Source organism: Aphis gossypii, chromosome 3 (assembly GCF_020184175.1).
Source record: "Aphis gossypii isolate Hap1 chromosome 3, ASM2018417v2, whole genome shotgun sequence".
In the NCBI taxonomy this organism is placed as follows: domain Eukaryota; kingdom Metazoa; phylum Arthropoda; class Insecta; order Hemiptera; family Aphididae; genus Aphis; species Aphis gossypii.
The window spans coordinates 46,273,433-46,296,966 of NC_065532.1; the positions used below are offsets into that span (position 1 = coordinate 46,273,433).

Consider the following 23,534-nt stretch of genomic DNA (forward strand, 5'->3'; position numbering starts at 1 on the left):
TAAAAGGCCAATTGTTTTAATTGCTCGAAGTTGCTTTTATGGTTATAGTAATAATTGCGAATTCACATTTTATCAAGTTCTAACTTCTTGACAAATTCACCTTCGTTTGCTCGTTAATTTTCGACTCACGTTTATGGGTTGTTACACCTTTTGGTAGTATAACCATCATAAAGAAACTTCTAACAATTTCTGTTGAGTTTTTACTTTTACGCAGAACTTAAAAATTCGTTCACGCATATTAAAAAAAAAAAAATGTTCATCTTTGATCCAGGGGCTTGTAAAAAACAATATTATATGTACACATCAGTCTATTAAAATTTATTATAATTAAATATTTTAGTTATAACTATTAATATAGCCGTAAAGGTACCATAAGTATTTTAAATTAAAATCATAATAAGTACAGCATTTTTTTTAAAAATTAAACACTTTATTATTTGTTTTTTTTTAAACTACCTACTGTACTACTTTTTAATGTGCACATCCCAGCATATTTTTGAGCACGTTTATTAAATATTTCATTATAATTATTAATTATTCAAAAATATACCAAACAATAAGAAAAGTAGTGTTAAATTTCCTAAAAATGAATCATATTATGTAAATTTTAAATAACTACTCGAAAAACCATATTAATATAATGATATATGATAAAATAAACCAACCCAACTTAACATTTATGGCTAGATATATGTATATAGTTTTTAACTGCCAACACAGGAAAACTTATTTACATATAGAATATTCTTATATGCTTTATTTAACCTAGGTATGTAAGTTGTTAGTTTTTATATTTTAGTCTTATATTTTACTCTTGGATATTTGCAAACCTTATAATATCAAAAATAAATAATATATTATCAACAATTTGCTCTAGGTAATGCATTATGTTTATGAGACAATTTGTTTATTACTAACCATAAATATTTTTTAATATTGATGTATAACGCGAATGCATAATAAAATTTAAACATTCGAATAGTACTCAAAGAAATGAAACATTTATGAAGAATGACGACAGATGAAAGATGATGAAAAAAAATCAAGAGTTTGTCACATATTAATAAACTCATCTATATATAGACATGATATTTAGGGTCTGTTAGTGAATGAAACTGTGAGGGTTAAGGTTTAAAGAGTTCCGGTAATTCACAATATACCACCATATTCATACAAGAATAAGTAATAATAGGTATACTACAATAATTACCAGCTAGTTCAAAAAGCTATAATACTAATAATTGTATCATCTTAAAGAAATATTTCGATTTTATTCACGATCGAAAAACTACTAAAATATAATCTTTTTATAATATGTAATAAAATAACCACTATAGTTTAAATTTTTTAGTATACCAATAGACTAAATTGATAGTGATTCACTATATTACTATCACACTAATTACTTAGGTATAACTCATAAGAAAAAAATTAAGAAAACTACAAACGTCTCACAAATATTCATTTAGTTTTTTAGTAGATACCAGTCGTCAAAGAATATAATAGGTATTATGATGTTATTCTTATAGTTTTTTTTTTTTTTTTAAGTAATTATAAATGGTATAGATTATAGAACGTACGTCGTACACTAAACCGTTTTCGGATTTGATACGTAAATAAATATTAAGCGTATTATGCGCATTATAAATGTATATTTTATCTTTATGCTTTAAAGTTTAAATATTATTATCGTCATCAACATCCCACTCAAGCAAATACCGAACAAATCAGAACGAAAAGATTAAGCTTAAATAAACATAATCTTGTATATATAAATTGTAATGTACACATATAATTAATGAAACTCGTATCGATTTTACATGTCAATACTATGCGCGATACACTTAAAAAAAAGTAGATACCTACCTACCTATACGAACCTGACATCCGTTAAGACTAACACATTAAGAGCGTGAGTACTGAGTACCTACTACACTTATAATCGTTCATCGAAATAATGACTGGATTGTATGATGAAAATTAAAAATGCAAAATCAGTAATTATGTATTATCACCTACTCAAAATGCTGTGATGTCCGACGTGTGTGCATTGGTGGTAATCCGGAACCATACGTGTGTAAATTATGGGCGGACGGCGGCGGCGGCATAATGTACAGTTACGACACGTATGGCCTACAGGTATAATGCATATGACCACTATTAGTCAGAGGCGGATTAAAATACCTCAAAATCATGGTCAATTAACTAATTAAATCGAAACGCAGAGGAAGGATTTTAGATCGGATCTAAAAAGCCTCTGGAATTATTATCTACCACATTTTATATTATATTTTATACCTACTGAAAAAGCGTGATTGTGAACGTATGTGAGAGCACGTGTGTAAATGTAGGTACCTATACATATTATCTGAGTAATCAGATGGAATGAACCAGCGTCACCTACGGTTTAAATAACAAGCAAGCGATCGGAAGCGAAATCCGTGAGAGTCTGTGTATTGTATCTGTATTTGAACCTATGTATTTTCAAGTCCATACAGATGTCAATAATGTATATTAGGCTAATTGCTCGGTATTAAATCTTCCGTGTAATTGAATTCTTTAGTAACATCAAAGCCGACGCGATCGGATATAATGATAGAAGAATCATAAGACCCGTTTGAGCCTGATTAATTTCAAACGTGCATAAATAAATAAAAATCTAAGCGACGTCCTGCATGTATAATATAGTAAGAAAGTCTGCCAATGTTGGTTATGATTTGTGATTTTGTCGGATAATTTTACAATCCATGTCTATAATAAAAATGGAAATCGCCATTTATAAGCAATTCGCACGGTTATTAGGTATCATTTTCTGGAATACAAAATTTCAATTAACTTTTTCGTGGGTACACATTTTATACTAACTACTGAGAAGTAAGAAGATTTTAAAATTTTAATATTACAGCACTTAGTGTTAACGATGAATAAAATCTAAGTATGTACGAGATCGAGAATAACTTCAAATCAAGTATTTCAGCTTTCAAAACATCGGACTAGTTACAACTAATGACCATATTTACTTAAAAGTTAAAACATTTTATTTACGGTAAAATCTCTCGAATTAACTGATTTTGATTACACGATACAAAATATTACACAAGTATATTAATATAATATTATCATAAATGTTTAGTAGAATTATTATTAAAACCATAAACTAAATTTAGTATTACATCAGAGAAAACATTTTCATAAAATAGCAATAATAGGTATGTGAGCAAATGCAAATGCAAATGCAAAAAAATTAAAATCAATAAATTATTAATAACTTAAATCGTTCGTTAAAATACATTGAATATTAACTATTTTATCAAATATTAATTTTAAGTTTTATATACTTAGTTAATAAAAAAAATAATAAACTACATATTATATGTCGACAATAAACTGTAACATAATATTATATCTGTTTTATTACAATTACGATGATTGTTATTATTTATAACTATATACAGAGATTCTTTTATCAAACGGCACTTATTATTTTAATATCTATTAACGTTTTTGAGAATATTTTTTTACATAATAATTTCTATAATTGAAATAAAATAATACTTAAAAATAATACAGTTTTCAATATTTTATATTGTTATTTTTTTCAAGTTTTTTTTTACCTTTTTTGAATGACACATAAATTTATAATTTTATATGCTGTAGCAAAATATTTTTCAGAGTATTTCAATAGGTACATAAAAAGCGGATTAGTAGACTAATATTTTGAGGGGTACCCCGTACCACTACACTTTGCTCACCTAAACTATAAATACTTTAACGTTTTAAACACTTTAACTACTCGTCCAAATTTCAATTTTTATACATTTAAATACTCTGAAAAATAATTTGTTTCATAATATAAAATTTTAAAAGTATGTTGTTATTCAAAAAAGACAAAAACTTAAAAAAATAAATAAACGTTTTATCTTGACTGAAAATAATGTAAAAATAATATTTTTTAGATTTTAAAATAATAAGTGTTGTTCAAATAAATTTAGTGCTTATAGTTTAGCAGTTGAAGTGAAAATTACCAAAACATTGTAAAATATAAAGTTGTATATTAAAACGGCCAATCCGACTATGTTATTATTATTATTTTTTTTTTTATATATAAAGGTAAGTTTTATTGTATTACAAAAAATAAACATTAAGATAGTATGTATATATAATAATATATATTAGCAGTAATTTATTTTAAAGAATTTAATCTTTAAAAAAAAAAATGAAATAATAAATATGTACTCGTATTTCAAAATCCCCATGACACATAAATGTTATAATTTATTGGATTTTTATTCAACATTTTTTTAAGAAAGTTAAATTTGTAATCTTTATAGGTGCCTCGAAAACGACGTAAAATATTACTTTTGGCAAAGCCTATAGATATGTCAAAATAATAAACAAAGCATTGGTTGAAAGAAGAATCTTGTTTGTACTACTAAAAATATAATGTCAATGAATCTAAAATAATTAAATAGCTTCTCAAAAATGATAAAAATTTAGTTAATAACGACGGACCATCTGTTTGTCGACGATCAATTTAAAGCACAGTAACAACAAAAGAAAAAACTAGATAGAAAACTATCTAAATCATTATTATTATCAAATTTTACCATATAGGTAATTAAAATACTCAAGAAATAGGTTTAGGTATTAATTGAAAAATAAAAATTTATAGGTACTGTTAAGTCTAAAAGTCTTGCACGAGAAACGTGCGGTATCAGGGACGAGTGTCGAAATAATAGTTTATAAGCATTGAAAGAATCCGTTTTTATCAAGTACTTTCCAAACTCCAAAGTATACATATTGTAATAGTCACTGCGACTGAATATATATAGGTAGATACTATACTTCTACATGTCCACAACACCCACACCCACGCATACAAATGAATTATGGATGTACGTTTGTAACCACTATTACTGGTTATGAAACTTAACCGTAGAAATAAATATTTTATTATTATTATTATTATTATTATTATTAATGCAAATATTGTAGAACAGTAAAGTGCAGTAATACTATACTGCACGTACTATAATATAAATATCTATGACTGAATACGACCATAGAAAAAATTCACATCGAATGGATTGCATAACGATACGCGCGAACAAGTAAAATAGACAGATATGGATGGAGTGGTGACAAACTTGTGAAGCGGAAACTGACTTCTTTGGAATAAGACAGCAAACACCGGTACATAAATGTATAAGAAAAACATACGAATACATAAAATACATACTGGAGGCAAGGAAACAAATATTATCGTCACACAATCCAAATATTGCGATGTAGACGTCATCACGACTATACAGCTAGTCTAGTCACGTAGGTATATAGAAAACGTATTAAACAAAAATAGCTTTTTATAATTTAAAATAAAGATAGATACTTTGAGATGATGAAATGTGTTTAACTGTCTCGTTCACAAGTCTCACAAGTGTCAAAAATAGTATTTAACACGAGGAGTTTTTCAGAATAGAAAATAAAGTCATCAAATATAATTCAACTTTACACAAAGAGATTTAATTGGATTGACAATAAATAAATAACTATTTTATTACTATATTATTGTAACTTGTATTACCGTGTGTATAGTACTAATCGTGTAAAAATTGTTGTACCAAGTGAGCGAAAGGCGCAGACAATAGTAATTAACTAGAATTGCATTTTTGCTATGCCACTGTAATTTTTTTTGTAAAATTTAAAAAAAAGCAAAAATAAAGTTTGGTGTTGAAAGGGAAAAGGTCAACAGGAATAGCAATTAAGTGTCCTAACTACTATACACTACTAAATCAGGATATTTAATAAAACAAAATTCAACAATGTGAAAAAAGTAAAAGTTTTCATGTTAAATATTGTGTGATGTATCAGTAAAGTTCTGACTATAATTTTGTAAAACAATATGCGCAAAGTTTGGTAGAGTAAATAGACGTTCTTTTTTATCCGGAGGTAATATTCAAAGAACTCCACTGGGGCAATATTTTATTAATTTTAGTACTGAAAGTAACGAAAGGTTTTTATGTATATAAACAAAAGTAACTAAAGAGTAAAGATATTGTAAAACATAGTTCAAAGTACCAGTAAACACAAAGCGGGTACCTAATTTAAGTTTATTGTTTCGGAAAATTTTAGTTCTTTTACAACGAACACCCAAGACTTTATAGATACGTACAATACACAGATATTATGAATTTGTGACAAATATAATATAATAATAATATACATTATATTATAATAACCCAAATTCACAAACTCAGATGAAATCTATTTTTAAATTTATATTACACATTTTATTCTAAGTAAAATTGTACATCTATAATCATAAAACTATATTAATGACTTTTTATTGTACCCAAAAGTTAAAATTTAGTTAGTTTTTTAAAAACAATAAAAAATTAGGTTGAAATTGTATATGTGCAAGTAAATGATAAAAGTAGACACTAAAATAATCATATTTTTTTTAATGACAATTATAAAAAAACATCAGAATAAAAAAAAAATATTTAAAAAAATATAAAAATGAAATATATATGTATAATATTTGGTATTACCTACATTTATGATTGAATTTATAGTACATGTTATTATTGTTATTAAATTATCATTAATCATTAAACGATTGATTTTATTTTTTTATTTTATAGGTCACTACTAAAATATTGCTACAGTTCCAGATGTAATGTTATGACGTACACCGTATATGTACCAGTACATATATCATCATGAAAATCTTATCTTAGCAAACATTACAAAGGATGGTCATTATTAATTATTTGGCAGTGTACTGCCTGTTGTTGTCTACCGTGGTCGCTAAAACATTGGGTGAAGGCGCTTGGGATACAGAAAAAGTCTTAATATATCTATTTCGAGACACCGGCTTGGCTAACTTCCATTGAGGAAACAGAGAATGTAACTTTTTTGTCGATTTCACTCTATCTTCACTCCTTCTCTTTTTAGGACCTATTATGACATCTGCAGTGATCCTGATTAATGACGACATCCTATACACTGTGTTATAGAACAGGCCGAAAAACAACGAATACCCTAGAAAGAAAAGAGTTTTGACTTTTGGGAGACCCTTACAAACCCCGATAAAACGTCCGCCCTTCGTTTTCGGTTCCGGAAACAAAACAGACAGTGTTATTGGGCTATTTGTCAACGCGGAATTTGTCAGAAACTTCATTTGACACTTTATGAACGGAGGATATTAAAATATTTTTTCCAATTAAAATTCCGTAACTTTTAGACAGATAGTGGACAATAGAATAGCATTTGACGAAGATTAAAAGTCGATCTCTTCTAATAACCACGTAACTCAAAATTATGACCAATTAAAATGTTTTTGAATGAACAAACCTGTTTTTAAAATGAGAACATCTTATTTAAATAAAACAATATTTATTTTAATAACAATTATCAAAACTCAACTGTGTAAAATAATGTTTCATAAAATATATAATTATATTATTTAGTAAAAAAATAATGGATACTGAATTAACATTCAATATATTGTATATAATTATTATTTTTATACAATAATATTAGTTTACAAGCTATATAATATGTATTTTTAATGTAGAAGATCTTATAAATACCATATGTTAAAAATTAGTCCCTTGATAGTTTCATATAGTTGTAAAAACATAGAAATAAAATGTTCAAATTTAGAATTGAGAAAAATCAGTTTTGAAATTTTTTGCTCTTAGGAATATTAAATTACTTTTTTTTTATAGAAAATAAAACTTATCTCACAATACATTCAAGAAGTCTCAAAATATCTCCCATACATCACCACCTGACAATCTAATAACTTTGAATCCGTTTTATTTTTGACGGTAAAAATAAGAATTTAAATATATTTACTTTAACGGATAATATGAACTTTTAAAAAATATTAACTCCGAAAATGTAGAATAAAAATGATTTATTATAGAAAAATGATGTAAAATAAAAAATGTAATAATAATATTGCGTTTCAAAAAAAAAAAACATTAAACCTGTATGAGCATCTTTTATTTTTAGTAATAATCTAGTACATGACTTAAAGATACATAATAGATGATATGTTATTAAGAATAAAACAATTTCTTATACTATTATCTATTATTATATTTCCTTTTAAATGAGTTTTAAATCATTATATATAATACATAATACCTAAATATGAAAAACTTGAAGTGTACAATTATACGAGTTCAAAAAAAAATACTAATTTAGAATGTATATAAAAGAAATGTTTGTATTATTATTTAACTTGACTTGGGAAAAATTCAACATTCAGTTATTTCGTTTTCGAGGTACCTCAGTTTACGAGCATTTCAGCTTCAGTATACTTCGATTTGTAGACAAATCCGATAAAAGTGGGCACTACGTTTGCAGTGAATTGGGAATCGGATCAGTGCCGTAGTCAAGGGGGACCACAGAGAGGGTACGGTACGCGCCGAAATATTTTTGTTGGTTTGTACAGAAATTTTCTATGTTATCATTAATATATTTGTAAAATTCAAAATAAATCTATGATATAAATTATTCGAATTTGCATTGATAAATTCCAAATATTAATGATGAAGTATTAAGCATCATATTAAAATAAATTATCAATTTAAATTTCATCGTTATCTTCAATATTTATTTTTTATTTATAAATACGAGGAGCGCACCACACACTAATTACAGTATACATTGATAATGAATATAACCACAATACTTAAAATATAATGTTATGAATGTCTTATAATTTAATGTAATATTATAATAATGTAACTTGGAGACAACTATTTATTTTTATTTGTTGTACATTTGGTATGTACGCCATTTTTGTAGTATCGTACAAATACCACAAACGCACACCGTCGCACTGTTAATTGATTACCACAACTTCACGTATAAACTGTGACTTTTATTATGTTTTTAATCATTTAAATTTGTTTAGTTGCTTCATAACAATATTCGAATTAAAAATGAAGTTATATGTTTATAATCCATATTAATATACTTAAATTAAACTAAGTAACACATTAATTTATGGTTTATAATAATGCTAATACACTGTAGTGTTAAATGTATACTGTAATAATTAACTTGGTTGTACACTGGTACACTAGTACATTCATAAGTTAAAAGTATATGTATAGTAAACATTTAATGAATAAAGGGGTCATAAAGTTATAGATGATACGTAGGTATTCTAGCATTGCAAAAACTAGAAAAAAAAATTAAATGCCCCCTCAAAAAAAAAAAAAATTCTATCTACAGCGTTGGATTGGTTACAATTCTAGGTTTATCTTGTTATCTTAATTGAGACATAATAACTAATAATATAATAATTTATTTGGCATAAGTATAATTGATAAAAATATTTTTAAAAAATTGTCTGCTCCACCTATCGAACATAATTCAACATACCCTCTGAACTTTTCTAGTATCACTTTGGAAAATCTCTACTTTTTTTTTTTTAGTAGTTTCTATAATCCACAACCATACACACAGCCACACAAAAATATACACATTGCCTTTTATACATACATATACAGATAGATACATTAATAACCAGAAATCCTTTAAATATTATAAATTGGTTTTTATATTTATGAGTAATGTCTTATACAATACTTCTTTCAATGTTATTTTTTAAGTACTCCAAGTCAAATAAATTAATGCAGTTTGTTGATTTATGTGGCTAATTCAACTCAGGCGATTTTTCATTTCAATATCTACTGGGCAATGGGAAACCCCAAGTAAACTGAACATTATTAGTTTATATACTGTGTATATATGTATATAGGAGTAGTGAAAAGTTGTTTTCGGCGTACATGAGAAAAGGGGAGGAAGTGGAGGTCATGGTAAACTACTGTGTGTGGTTGGAAACATCGACGCGTGTAAAAAGATTTTTATGGATTTTCAAGCCCATTCGAGGGTGAAATTAGTTGCCGGGGGAAATATTTTCCCTTTTCTATGTGTATAAGAAATAAGAACGTAGAAATGTTTATTTGCCACCCTTTCTAAGTTAAAGCAAACTATTGAGACTACTTATATGTAAGTATGAAAACAAATCGAATCATGTTTTTAACTTCTTACAAATTGGCAGAAAGTGTTAAAATTGTTATAAATATTTTATCTGTATAAATGTAGTATAAATTATATGGGTACATACATAGGTACATAACGAATTTTCACAATTTAAAATTATCAACACAAATTTAAATTATTATTCATCAGTTAAAAATCTAAAATGTAATATATTCAAATCTTCGAAGTATTCTATTATTAAAATTTAATTTAAACAAAATTAAGAATATTTCTTATCATTTATTTATCTATAGTTGTGATAGTTAATTTTAGAATAAATTTAAGTAATCTGTAAATCAATACACTGATTGTTTTTAATTTAATGGTAAATATAAAAAAATATTTATAGTGTTTTGTTTTTAAAATTATATCAATGTTTTATATTAAATAATAGGGTATATTATTATTATATTGGTATTCATTTATAGATAGTTGTTTTCTAAAACTGAACGCGACATTGATTACATTTCAAACTAATATGATTTGATACAAATGAGCTTTGGAAAAAAATAATGGGAGTCTGCTATTGGATTTATTTCATGGAGAAACATGGAATGATGTGTCAATTACGAGACACCCCTTAGGGAGTTCAACTGCGGATCCCGAGGCAGACAAAATGGTCAAAGGTTTACGGTCGTTAATTGAAAAGTCTGATAAACGCTCGAGGTGCGATTAGCGACCGAAAATACTAACCTCCCCGCGGGGTTTTGATGTCTATTTTCCAGTATATTCTCTAAATTATAAACGACATCATACAGGTGCTTCTCGTTCTCATTAGCATAACGCCCGAGCCTGCATTCGCACTTGACCGATATCGTTGAGTGTTCATTGTTGTATGACGCGCACTCCAAATCGGGATTTCGACAGATGTGGATATACCACACATTCGATTTTCAAGTATGTAATCGCCTACGAGTAAATGACCCTCTTTTGTAAAGAATAAGTTACCATACAAAGTGTATATATATGAACAAATGAGATCCACGTCAAATTGTGTAAATAGAACTGTGGTCTATATATATGTAACCTCTTTTATGTCGTAAGATTTAAATACATAATATATTGATGAACTTAGATCGAGTTATTTACAATAACAATATCTGAAATGCAACTTTTTGTTTACAAAAGATTTAAATAATTGAAAAAAATTGCAATTTTATAGAATATAAAAATTATGGTTTATAATTTAATTTCTAAACTGAATAAATTATTAGAATATGAATATGAATATATTTGTTTCATAATTTGACATTATGTTTTAATTTAATTTATACACTAGTCCTAAAATTTAAAATTTTCTAAAAATGTCCAAACTTACTGTAAACTATAATTACCAAATAATTTGTAGATACATTTTTTTTTGTAAATAATTATTACAAACAAAACTATTTCAAAATTTTTATTGAATTCCTTTTTTTATCTTTAAGATTTGTTTAGTTTACAATTGTAAGAATATAACTATTCATTTAAATGCATGAATATTCTAAATTCTATTAAGTTTGGTAAACTCATTCAATACGACTCTACGTAACATATTATGGTATATTAGAATATTTAATTAGCAATTAAAGTGTTTTTGAACTAGAGAATTACATTTTTAAGAAGAATTCGTCGTATTTTGTGACAGTACTTACATTTTCATAGTCTTAATGTATTAATGATGGCGTGGAAACATGAGGAAGTGAAATGACAAAATGCTTCCTTAAATGTTTATAATTATGAAACAACAACTGTATTATACAAACATACCAACACAAATTACATGAAATAGGACGTATTCATTTTTAAAAATTGTATTTAAAAAAAGAGAAAAGAAGTCACTTCTAGTTTCAAAACTGCAGTCTAATAATACTAAATGATAAAAATAATTACTATATGCAAAAATTATACTATTTTCATTTAAATCTTTCAAATTATTTAAATATTTATAATATTGGTAATCCACATAAATATTCATCGTTTTCCTTGTATTTCGTTTAAAAATTCTAGGAAAATGTGATAAAATGTTAATATTAACAGTTTTTTTAAATTGAATAAATAATTTGACAATTTAGGTTTTTTTAATTGATTATTAAAATATATCTCATTGTATTGTAATTTTTTGTTTGTTTGTTTATTTAAAAATACTTATAACAAACAGTTTATAGCTGTGGACATTTTTAAAGCAATTAACTTAACAGAATGTTTTTTTATATTTAATAAAATGTATTTATAATTTTCATGACTTCCAAAAAAATACCTAATTATCCTCATTAAATTTATTTTCACTAACAAAATAATGATAATTTAATAACAATATTTTCTATGAGTGTTTATTTTATAAAACCGTCCCATAGTAGAACTTAATTTCTAATAACTTACTGCTTATAACGAGAAAAAATTGTATGAAACTCACCTGAAACAAACAAAAAATGATGTTAGCTATAGAATACAAACTTTAATTTATAAAATTATATAATATAAATAACTTATAAAAATAAGTATGTATGTATATAATTTGTAACTACAAATAACCAAAAATACAAAACAATCTCCCATAATATATATAGGCGTATCATGTTTCTTTTTTATTTTACATATTTTTACAAAACATACTGTTTAATAATTATTATTATGATTGTAATTTTTAGCAAGTTTAAAGCAATAAATCTCGACACCTTTGAGGGCTATTAATTGCTAAGGCTGCGTGACCCGAGAGAAGTATGTGTATTTAAATGATTACGACATAAAGAAAACTTCAGGTGTGGTCTAACATCCAACTATTTATGAACGATGTAAACACGAATTAAAATCATCACTTGTAAATTGTAATATAATTGTAAATTGTAATAGAAGACGTCTTGGATATTATACTGAAGTATCTGAATATTCTGTAATGGCTAGGTAGTTCTGGTGATAAATAATAGTATAATGTAGTAGTATTTCATAGCGAAATTTCAAGTTTTCAATATCATATTATATTTCATGATACCTATCTGATTGTAGATCTTTGATAAATTACATTATACCTTATCATAATATTATGATGAATAAACTACGATGAATAGGTAAAAGTTTGTGTCTAAACTGGTTATGAATAAATACAAACATTACAAACTACATAATATTAGTAACTACAGAACAAATTATATAATACTTCAAAGGATTTATATACTTGTAAGTAAGAAAAAATATAATATAATTATTAAAAGTAAAAAAAAAAATAAGAATAAAAGAATATAAATTCACATTTCTAATCTTTGTAATACTTCCAAAGTTGAGTACATGACTAATAATAAAAATGTTTTTGTATATTAAATTTAAAATCTTGTAGTTTTAATGGTATACAATTGATGTGGTTATAATTATATTTAAATAAATGGACACAGTTTATTTAGTTTAATTTGAGAAGTCTACTTGGCTTTAAAGAATACTACACCCACATTTACTATCATATGAATAACATCACAAAACTAATCGTTCGTACTTCCAAGAAACATTTTTATAGTATAGTTTAATATAAAGTTTATTCCTATTGATAAAATATTTATTTTTTAAATACATTAACTCTAGATAATGTTTTTTTTTATTTACATATAATTTATATCGTATTTATGTTTATTGTTTATACGTATCTACCTAAATGATAGTTATTTTTATTTTATAATGTTATGACTATAATAATATACGTTTTAAATGTAAAAGTAATTTATTAAAAAAAAAGTGACGGTGACAGTCATTTAAAACTTATAATAGTTCATAACTTATATGCAAATATTTGTTTAAAACAATAATACAACTTATAAGTTTGTTTACTTTAATACGCTATTAAAAAAAACTATACATTAATATTTAACGGTAATAATATATGTTAGGTATAGTTTTATGTAATAAGAAAGTTTTACGTGGTTTCGAGATAAAAATCATAAGACATAGAAATGAACGTATGTAATATATATAAATATAGTATGTATATTTAATAAGTTTTGTTTCTCAAGTACCGCAATTTTCGAATCGTATTAACGAAAAATAGTAGGTATCCAATGTAAGAAGATGCGGATGAGTGGGTGAGCGAAAATAAGCCAGATAAACGTTGAACGTACGCGTTAAGAGTACCATTGTGCCGGTTGAGATTGCTCGGGGAGTCATAATGTAACGACTCAATTATGCCGCCTTTATAATTATCGTCGGGAGATGGAATTCAAGACGTCCGTGTTTATCCTGCGAGGGTCGTCATCGTGGAACGGGGGCATAGTGTTCATAAAAAAAAAAAAAAAAGCATAAGGGGATATTTCGCCGCAGGGTAGGTTTGAAACTCACCCCAGCAGAAGCCGGTGCCGCCCCTATACATGGTGTATACGACGCACACACTGCCCGACGAATATCGTTTTAATTAATTCAGATAAAATACAATAACATGTAAATCGAATCGGTCGCCTCCCTATATAGTATGTGCGGATGTGTACACTATTGCAGCAGCAGTCCCTGATGGAATCGTCTGGATTAAAATAGCAGTATAACTTCCGCCCTTTCACGGAAACGATAGATGAGAAAAAACACACTACCCAGACCACCCATCCATCAAAGCAAATAGTCCACGTATTGATCGATGATTTTGTGCATTGCATGAATGTTGAAGTGATAATTTGATAAAATTATGCATGCCAGTGTTCTACCATTGAACCTTAATCGCAATATTATTATTATTATATATATATATATATATATATATATATATTAATATTATACTCTACAGCTGCACTTCTCAACGGCGCGGTCCCCTAAATTCGTAATGTGTTTTACTAACGGTCAACCGGGACCCGTAACTATAAAATTATCAAAGGTTATAACCCATCATTCATAGTATACCTATATAAGTACCTATTGTACAACTTATTCTTGCTTTATATAATTAAATATAGAATAGAATATAGATCAATCGAAAATAGCTGTTAGAAGTTTCACTTTAAAAATATATTGAGAATTAACCACATAATGTATATTTTTAAAAAATTGAAGATTACATATTTTATTTATACTTAGTATAATTTTAGATAAAATTGTTTTCAATTTTTATAGTTGAATGTTAACTAAATTATACTATATCAGTATATCATATGTATTATTTTATTTACGTTCTCAAATAAATAATTCATTAAAAATTTAATTTTTGTTTATGTTAAGTAGTATTTAAAATATTATAACCTGTAATTTGATATAACACAGAGCCTAAATTGAATACTAATTGATGTATCTTAAAATTATTGTACACCTACCTACTTATAAGACATATTTTAAATGTCATGGTTATGAATTATTACTGGTTCATACACTATACTAAAATATAGCAATAAACAATAGAATTAAATTAATAGTTATAAAAATAAATGTCACTATAATTATAGTAGTTATAAATTCGCAAAAGTTATAGGTTACAACAGTTATAGTATGCAATATATACTATATAGATATTATTATTATCAATGAAGTAATAATAATATAATACCTATACAAGTTAACAAATTATAAATTATTGAAATAGGTTTATTTTTAATAAATAGACAAATGTTATGGAATGGAAAATCTATTATACTATAAGTACAACATTATGTCATAATTTATTGTATAAACTACCATCTATTATATACGTAATATATTATCAAAATTCGTAAATGTGTAGGTGTACTCCAATTTAGGAATTAGCAAACATTCAAGCAACACAGAGCATTTAATTGCAAGACATTTTAGTATACCTGAATACACCCGCTGCATTTTATTATTATATATAAATAATAAATATCAAAATCAACGAAAGCGTTTACTCGGCTGGAATTGATTTGTCGATAGGCAGTGTAAATCTCATTAGGGCGAGCAAGTATTCATAGTGGAACTACAAAAGGCTCGTTGGTCCGGACAAATATAATTAAATAAATCCGAGCCAGTTGTAATTACTTGAAACAATGGGTAGTCGGCAAGGACAGGTGAGTGACGGTTAACGGGTGTGCAACCAAATATTGCAAGCATCCGGTTGTTGGTTAGGTATGACCAAAATGTGTTTCCATAATATCTTCGTGACTAAGTGTATTTAGCATTATGCTCAAATATTTTGCACTATTTCAAATACTTTTCATCGTAATATACACCCTTCACCCATATTAATATACAGTTCGTTAGTTTTTTATTATTTGTAGCCAAGGAGCGAAATCCTCCGACCATTTATTATACAGTAGGTTTCGGATACAAAGTAAAAAAATCCATTATTCGCCTTTAACGTTCTTTTAAATTTACGAAGTCAGTTGTAAACATAAAAAAAGGAAAATATTTTTTTCCGTATATAATTGAGAATTTAGTTTTTAAACCTTATTAGATGTTCACTTTTCACTGATTATTCATACAAAACAAACTAATATTTATAAAATGCTAAATAAGTGTAGGTACGTGCGGAGAGTATTCCTCTATAATACCCGAAATTTAGATAAAAGACTCTATAGAACTTCAGCCTCAAATCTTTATAATATCTAAATTGTAAACATTTTAAGAAAATGAATCCATTAAAACTAAATTTTTAGAACAATTTTAAATTAAACTACTGTTGCGCTGAATAAATATATTTATCGAAATATGTGTATTGTGTATCTTAATAGTATCATTAAATATTTCAAATTAATCAATAAAATTAATCATTGATTTCCAATTTACGTTACGTACTTGTCAAATGGATTTTGTCACCAAATAATGTGTCAAAAATTTAATTCAAATTAATAATAATATTAATAATAACAATAATATTAAACAGGGTAGTGAATTTAATGCACCAAAAACACAAAGTATATATGCTCAAAATTGATTTAAAAATAAGGAAATTTACATCGAACATTTAAAAATATGTTTGATTACCTACCTATGTAAAATTAACTTAGTAAAATGAATTCAAAATTATGTTTTAACTTAAAAGATACGAATAAATAATATGCGTATAATATTGATATCTTTTTTGAAAGAGTGTATGACAAATTGAAAAACAAACTTTAAAATAATAATTTAGAATAGGTATTACATATGTTATATCAAATTATTTTAGAACTCTAAATATATAATGAAAACATAAAAAAATCCTATAAGCATATTTTATATTTGTTACATATTATGTTATATTTTATTAGTTAACAGTGATCAACTTATTTTATAAATTTGTTGAATGTATTCAGCATTTTCTACTTATGTATATCGTAAGCACAATGATTTTTTTGTAGAATAATAGAAATTTATTTTTAAGAAAATTTCCCAAATCTCAATCAAAGAAATACTTAATCTAAATTAATTATCCAAATAACATGATTTATCAACTTAATAAAAAAAATATACCTATTTAAAATAGTTTATTTGAAAATAAAACCGCATGGGCTTTTTTAAATGTGCCCACACATAAGTACATAACTTATATTTTATTCGCTTAAAACGAATTAAAAATGAGGAATCATAAAATAGTAATTATATTAGCAAAGTAAAAAAAAAAAAACCTTGCATTTATTTATATATCTGTTAAGATTTATAGTGTTTAAATTAATATTAATGGACGTCTACATTTTGCATTATACCCGACATCGCCCTATCTATTTTGAACAAATTTAACTTATGGTCTTTTCTATGTGACATTCTTAAAAAGTGTCAATTTGTTTTTTTTTATCACTATGGAAAATACTTTGAAATTACCACTAGAAGCTGTTTCAAAAATACAGCAGGAAAATATATTGTAAAATTGTTTTTTATAAATTTCATCTTGTAAAATCTAACACACACAGGTTGTAAAATTGTATTAAAATTATAATAATAGTAAAAATATGTATAAACCGTAAATAAAATTCCATTACGATTTTAAGCTTTAAAAGTATGACAACATCTAAACGTTATAAGAAAAAATTAGACCGAACAAATTATTTAATGGTGAATAAATTTGAAGTTTTTAAATGTGGTAGTCGCAATGAACAATACTTGAATCGCTAACGAAGAGAACGTGTTTTCATTCTGTAGTCATTCAAAAACAAACCGACCACGTATTTAAAGAATTTGGAAGTAGTCTATTGTTTTTTTTCTTATGCCCGTGGTCTATATAGATTCTTATCTTGAAGAACCCGAGAGTAATTTTTTCACTACCTAGTGTCGTTACATCGTTTGAGGAATCCATTGTGTATCATTTTTAAAATAAATTGTTTAGCCTTTGAAATGCCGAAGGTAGAACATTTAATTTTACACTTGATTGACGGTTGTTTTACAAACATTGATGATTAAATTGTGCTCTGTATAATGTATACAGTAATAGCATGAATCATCAAATACGTATAAATATAATATTATATACAAACAATAAATACATTAAACATAAGAATCTTTAATTTTAAATACCAAACATATTACAAATTATCAAAGAGTATTAATGTATTTTTTTTTTTGTACCAATAGAATATTTATACATAGGTAAATTTATACCCGAAATAATTTTTTTATTTTTAATATTGTCTAGTTTATTACAATAATTATTATCTACCGATTAGTTTAAGAGATTCAAACGGTCTAAGCAATTGGATTTTTTCTGTAAAAATGTTATTATTTATTTAAAATGCCTTCTCTATTTCGATGTCTATAACCATCATGAGAGTGAGATAATATAAATACAGAGTACAACAAAACTCCCTCCTTAGTTTCAGCATGGAACTGTTGTACAACTATATAAGAGGTCATAAAATGGTGGGAACTGTGTCTGCTCATGTAGGTGGTTGGAAAGTTTTATTTTACGACAGGTTTCAGTCATAAGTCATAACCATGGTGTGGATAAACCAGCAACACACTTTGGCTGTGGAAACCTATGTTCGAACATGATTCTGTATAGTCGCTGTCCTACGCGCATTTCATACTAAGTTTAAAACGTATTCTCATCCAGTAGTTTTGGATTTAAAATCGATTATATTGTGGATGAAAAAAGTTTGAAAAATAGAATCTATTATTAAAAACGAAGGTAGATGAATATCCGCCTATATCATAATATTATGTATGAAACAATTAAAATACATATTTTTATTTTAAAATTCTTACTTTATTATTACTCTAACATTGAATACAGTACCTACTTAGAAATTTCTCGACAACATAAGACCGTCAAAATAAAAAGAATTTTGACCGTGACCTTTTCTTATAACGATATTATGTTCTTCGAAAATCATCCCCGATGACTGGGTAGCGATTACATTGTCAATATTAAGTAATAATGAGAAAAAACCATCTACTATTGGTTGTGCACCATTAAGGTCAAAAGGGTCACAAACACAAACGACCGTAGGACTAGACTGCTTGGCGCGACATACAACAATGGCTGATTTATTATTTATTATACACGTTTATAATATTATGTGTTCGACGAATGTATAGGATATGCGCGTTTGTCTTAAATACAATAAAATAAAATAAAGGCACGCGATGTATCTGAACACATGTGTAACCAATAAGTATTCCATATGTATAAAACTTCATTCCATGACGAAATGGTTGATTTCATGCATTCAATGTATTTAGAACGTGTGTTTTATGTATAACGGCTAAAAATGGTGTCTGGAAGAAAATTTATGACAAAACTAACGAGTTTTGTTGAGCCAACAAAACTATGAAATCCAGAATGTCCTAGGTCCTTAGTTTCAGCGTTCAAATTATTTTAATAAAAAATTCGATTTCGGACTTCAGACAAAAGACATGTGCTTGGAATAAGTTATTTTTCTTTACTGTCTGAATTTCCAACAAGAGTAGCGAGACACTAATGAAACGTAGAAATAAAAAACAGACTTACAGAGTCTGAATACTTGTTGAATACAAATTGGAACTCAGATGGCCGGTTTTGCTTCATGGTAAAAGATATATCCAGAACGTTATTTTTTACCGTGTTTTTTCCTCCATAAAATAAAGATAAAGTCTTTAACAGACTCAACTAACCCATTGCAAATGATTAATTTACTTCAAACAAAAAAATTATTATTTCGCTTAAAATATAAATACCTAAGCTATTTTAATTTCTTAAATGTTTGCGTGTAAAAACATTTTGTTCAAACTATATAAAAATTAAGGCTTCATATTAATTATCAAATTACTTACGTAATTACACATAAAAATATATAATGTACACATGAAAGATTTGTATTACGATCTAATTATAATTTTAAATTTGAATATACATTTTTGAGTACTTACATTAAAACATATGATATTAAAATATACGTCTTTAGTTAAGTCTTAAAATTTAATAGTCAATTATATAATAATTTATTAGTTATTAAAAATAATGATAACAACATGTAGGTAAATATGAAATATTTAATTATATTTTGGAAGTATAATATAATTCCGTGTTTGGTAAAAAATAATATGACTTAAATTAAAATACCACAAAATTTACAAAAATAGATATTCAATTTAATATATTTTATCTTAATTATTATGTAGATATTATATTTCGAATGCTCTTAGTAAAATAATATAACCTAACCTGGTATGATCATACATAAGATATAGCTTGATAAACATTGCTTTGCTCTTATTTTTAGCTATACTTAATAAAATATTCAATCTAAAATAAATTTTAAAATTAAAATTTAGGTTAAGAATATTATTTATTTTTAGCAAATAGACAAATTAATGAATAAACTAAACATCTATTTAAAATTTAAAATGATGCACTTTTTGTTATCAGATTTTAAAATATTTCAGGAAAAATATATACGTGCATATGAAGAATAAAAATGAAATTTCAAAGTAAAAGCCGGTAATGACATAATTATAATGCAAGTAATAAAAATTACATAATATATAAATGGTTTCAGAAATTTTCCCACACAAATATTTACGTTCAAATTGTTTACTTATAAAGTTACTATGAAAAGTAAAGAATATAATATAAATCTTATAATGAAATATGTAAAATATATATTTTTAAATAGATTTTATCCTCAAAATTATTCATTAAATATTCAAGTGTATACTAAAAATATTATAAAAAAAATAATTAGTTATTTTATAAATGATATATCTTATATATCTTATCCTAAAAATTATGAATTTGTAAGTATATAAGAGTATTTACATTTTAGTGAAATTAAATAACTTTAAATTACATAGATATTAGATAATATTGTTGTTTACAGAGTAACAAACTTTTAAATGGAAAATGTTGAAAAACCATCTATAGATCACGCATGTCAACTGTTTAAAAAAATAATTAATTAGCCAATATATTTTTATGTTATTATGGAATATTAAGTTATCATCATATCATATGTTTGAGACAAAACTTTTATATGTAGATTATTCTTTTAACATTTAATTAACTAAGTTTTGAAACAAAATATAATTATATTTTACTTATATTTTTATAAATATTTTATAGTATCGGTAGAACAAATATACGTAACTTGTAAATGAAAACAAAAAAATCGTGCAGGTGTATTTTTAAATTTAAGTAGGCGGTAGGGAGTAGATAAGGTTATGTTTATTTCAGAAAAGGTATCAATAATGTGATCTACAGTACACAATAATTCGTATTATACCCGTCATAGTACCTGATAGTTGATACAGTTGTTAATTATACTAATTATAATATCTATTTTAAAATTACATATCTTACCTACTCTAAAGACTACAATTAAAGTTTTAGGTACAACGTTTTTATATCCTCTATAATTTTAGAATATTCATGTAATCGAGAACAAAAACATAAAATAACTATTCTTTTTTTTTTTTAGTAAAATTTTCAAAATAATATAAGAAATTCTTTTTCAATTAGACAAATAAAAATATTATTCAAGCAGATATTTTCATATTTTCTAGAACACTGTTAAAAAAAGATTCGTTAGGTATTGAAAAAAATTTTAAATATCATTTAAATTCCTTCATATTAATATATCACATATGACACATGACGCTCAACACATATTTTATTCATAACGTTTTCATCACAAACCATCCTTTAATTTTATTAAAATTGGTGGTTAATTACTATAAATAACTTGTTATTTGTTAATCATCATAGACCATAGTCATTATATTATATTAATATCGATCTGTGTAATAACTAACATATTATGTTTAATTTTAAAGTATACAACAATATTTTTGTTGGTTATTATTCCAGTTTTTTTTTTTTAAATGAACATTAACTTTAAAATTTTATAAACTCAAAGGAACTTAAATCATCATTTATAATAATATTAATAATATTAATATTTTATATATTTAATATTTTTTTACTATATTACAAAATCATTTTTATTTTAAATATTTCTATACGATAAGCACGCAATAATATTATCGAATCCTGTAAAACTGTAGAAATATCGGACGAACAAAAATATTGTAGCGCAGGTGGTCCACCGGTTCTTTATAGTATAATATCTCGCCGCTTATAAAACCCCAAGTACCGGTGTGTGTATACTCATATACGGTATACATATATGCTTACAGCCGATAAAAATCTCCACAAAGCCACTGTTTTTTTCTCCATTTCTCTTTCGTTCTATCTCTTTCTGTTCTTTCGATCCCCAACACGACCCCATATCGCATATTTTACAGTGCTGTCAAACACGGACGTTATTAATAGAGTATCCGCGGGGCAACATTGTCCATGAATGACAATATTCGCACTATGTGATAAATACGAGCCCATTATCCGGCAACGTATACAATAATAACAATAATATAATACATATACACACGACACACACGTACATAAATGAATAGCGTATACAATAAATTGAAGGTAGGTACTCATATAATATATTTTTATCCTTAAATTTGAATACAAGTTCCTCCAGAAGTAGTAACGAATTTGTAATAATCGAGTACGTATAGGCACCTATATTTGAGGTAAAAAAAACGCAAGACACATTTTACGATTGTTATTTCTACGAATTTTCGTTGGGGTGATGAAAAATAAGTCACCGTTTTATTAGTAATAAAATCATATTGGTAAAAAGATTGTCTGGACAAAACGGTTTAGAGATTATGGACAAATGGGTCATGAATTATTTACGATTTCTGATTGTAATTTGTAACACGTATAGCCAAAACTTGTTTTTCTAAAAAAAATTGTATTTTTTTATTTAAAACACTTTTAAATAATGTTCTTATTTATTTTTAAATCTAAAATTATTAAATAAGTTTATTACTTTATTTGCAAAAATAAATAAAGGTAACAAGAGTAACTATAAGATGAGTCAGTTTCGAGAATAACAAAAATACTACAAGCGCGTAACACACAATAAATGTGAATAGTTGTGTGAAGTTGTAATTTGTTATACTCTTAATTCGTGGAACATAAATATTAATGTCTAATAGTCTAATACTAATACAATTTAAGTAGCTATTAGAGAAACGCGAATGCTTGTACGAAAATAATTTGTATTCGCGGCAGTTAAAAATACAAAATACTTTTATTCTTTCTAATGAAAATT

The 23,534-nt window shown here is 25.8% G+C and overlaps 1 protein-coding gene across 1 annotated transcript in view; it reads right to left on the reverse strand.

Moving 5' to 3' along the window:
- Positions 1-23,534, reverse strand: part of LOC114122232 (netrin-B-like) — a 72,288-nt gene that overhangs the window by 31,255 nt on the left and 17,499 nt on the right. The gene's annotated exons all lie outside the window — the stretch shown is intronic.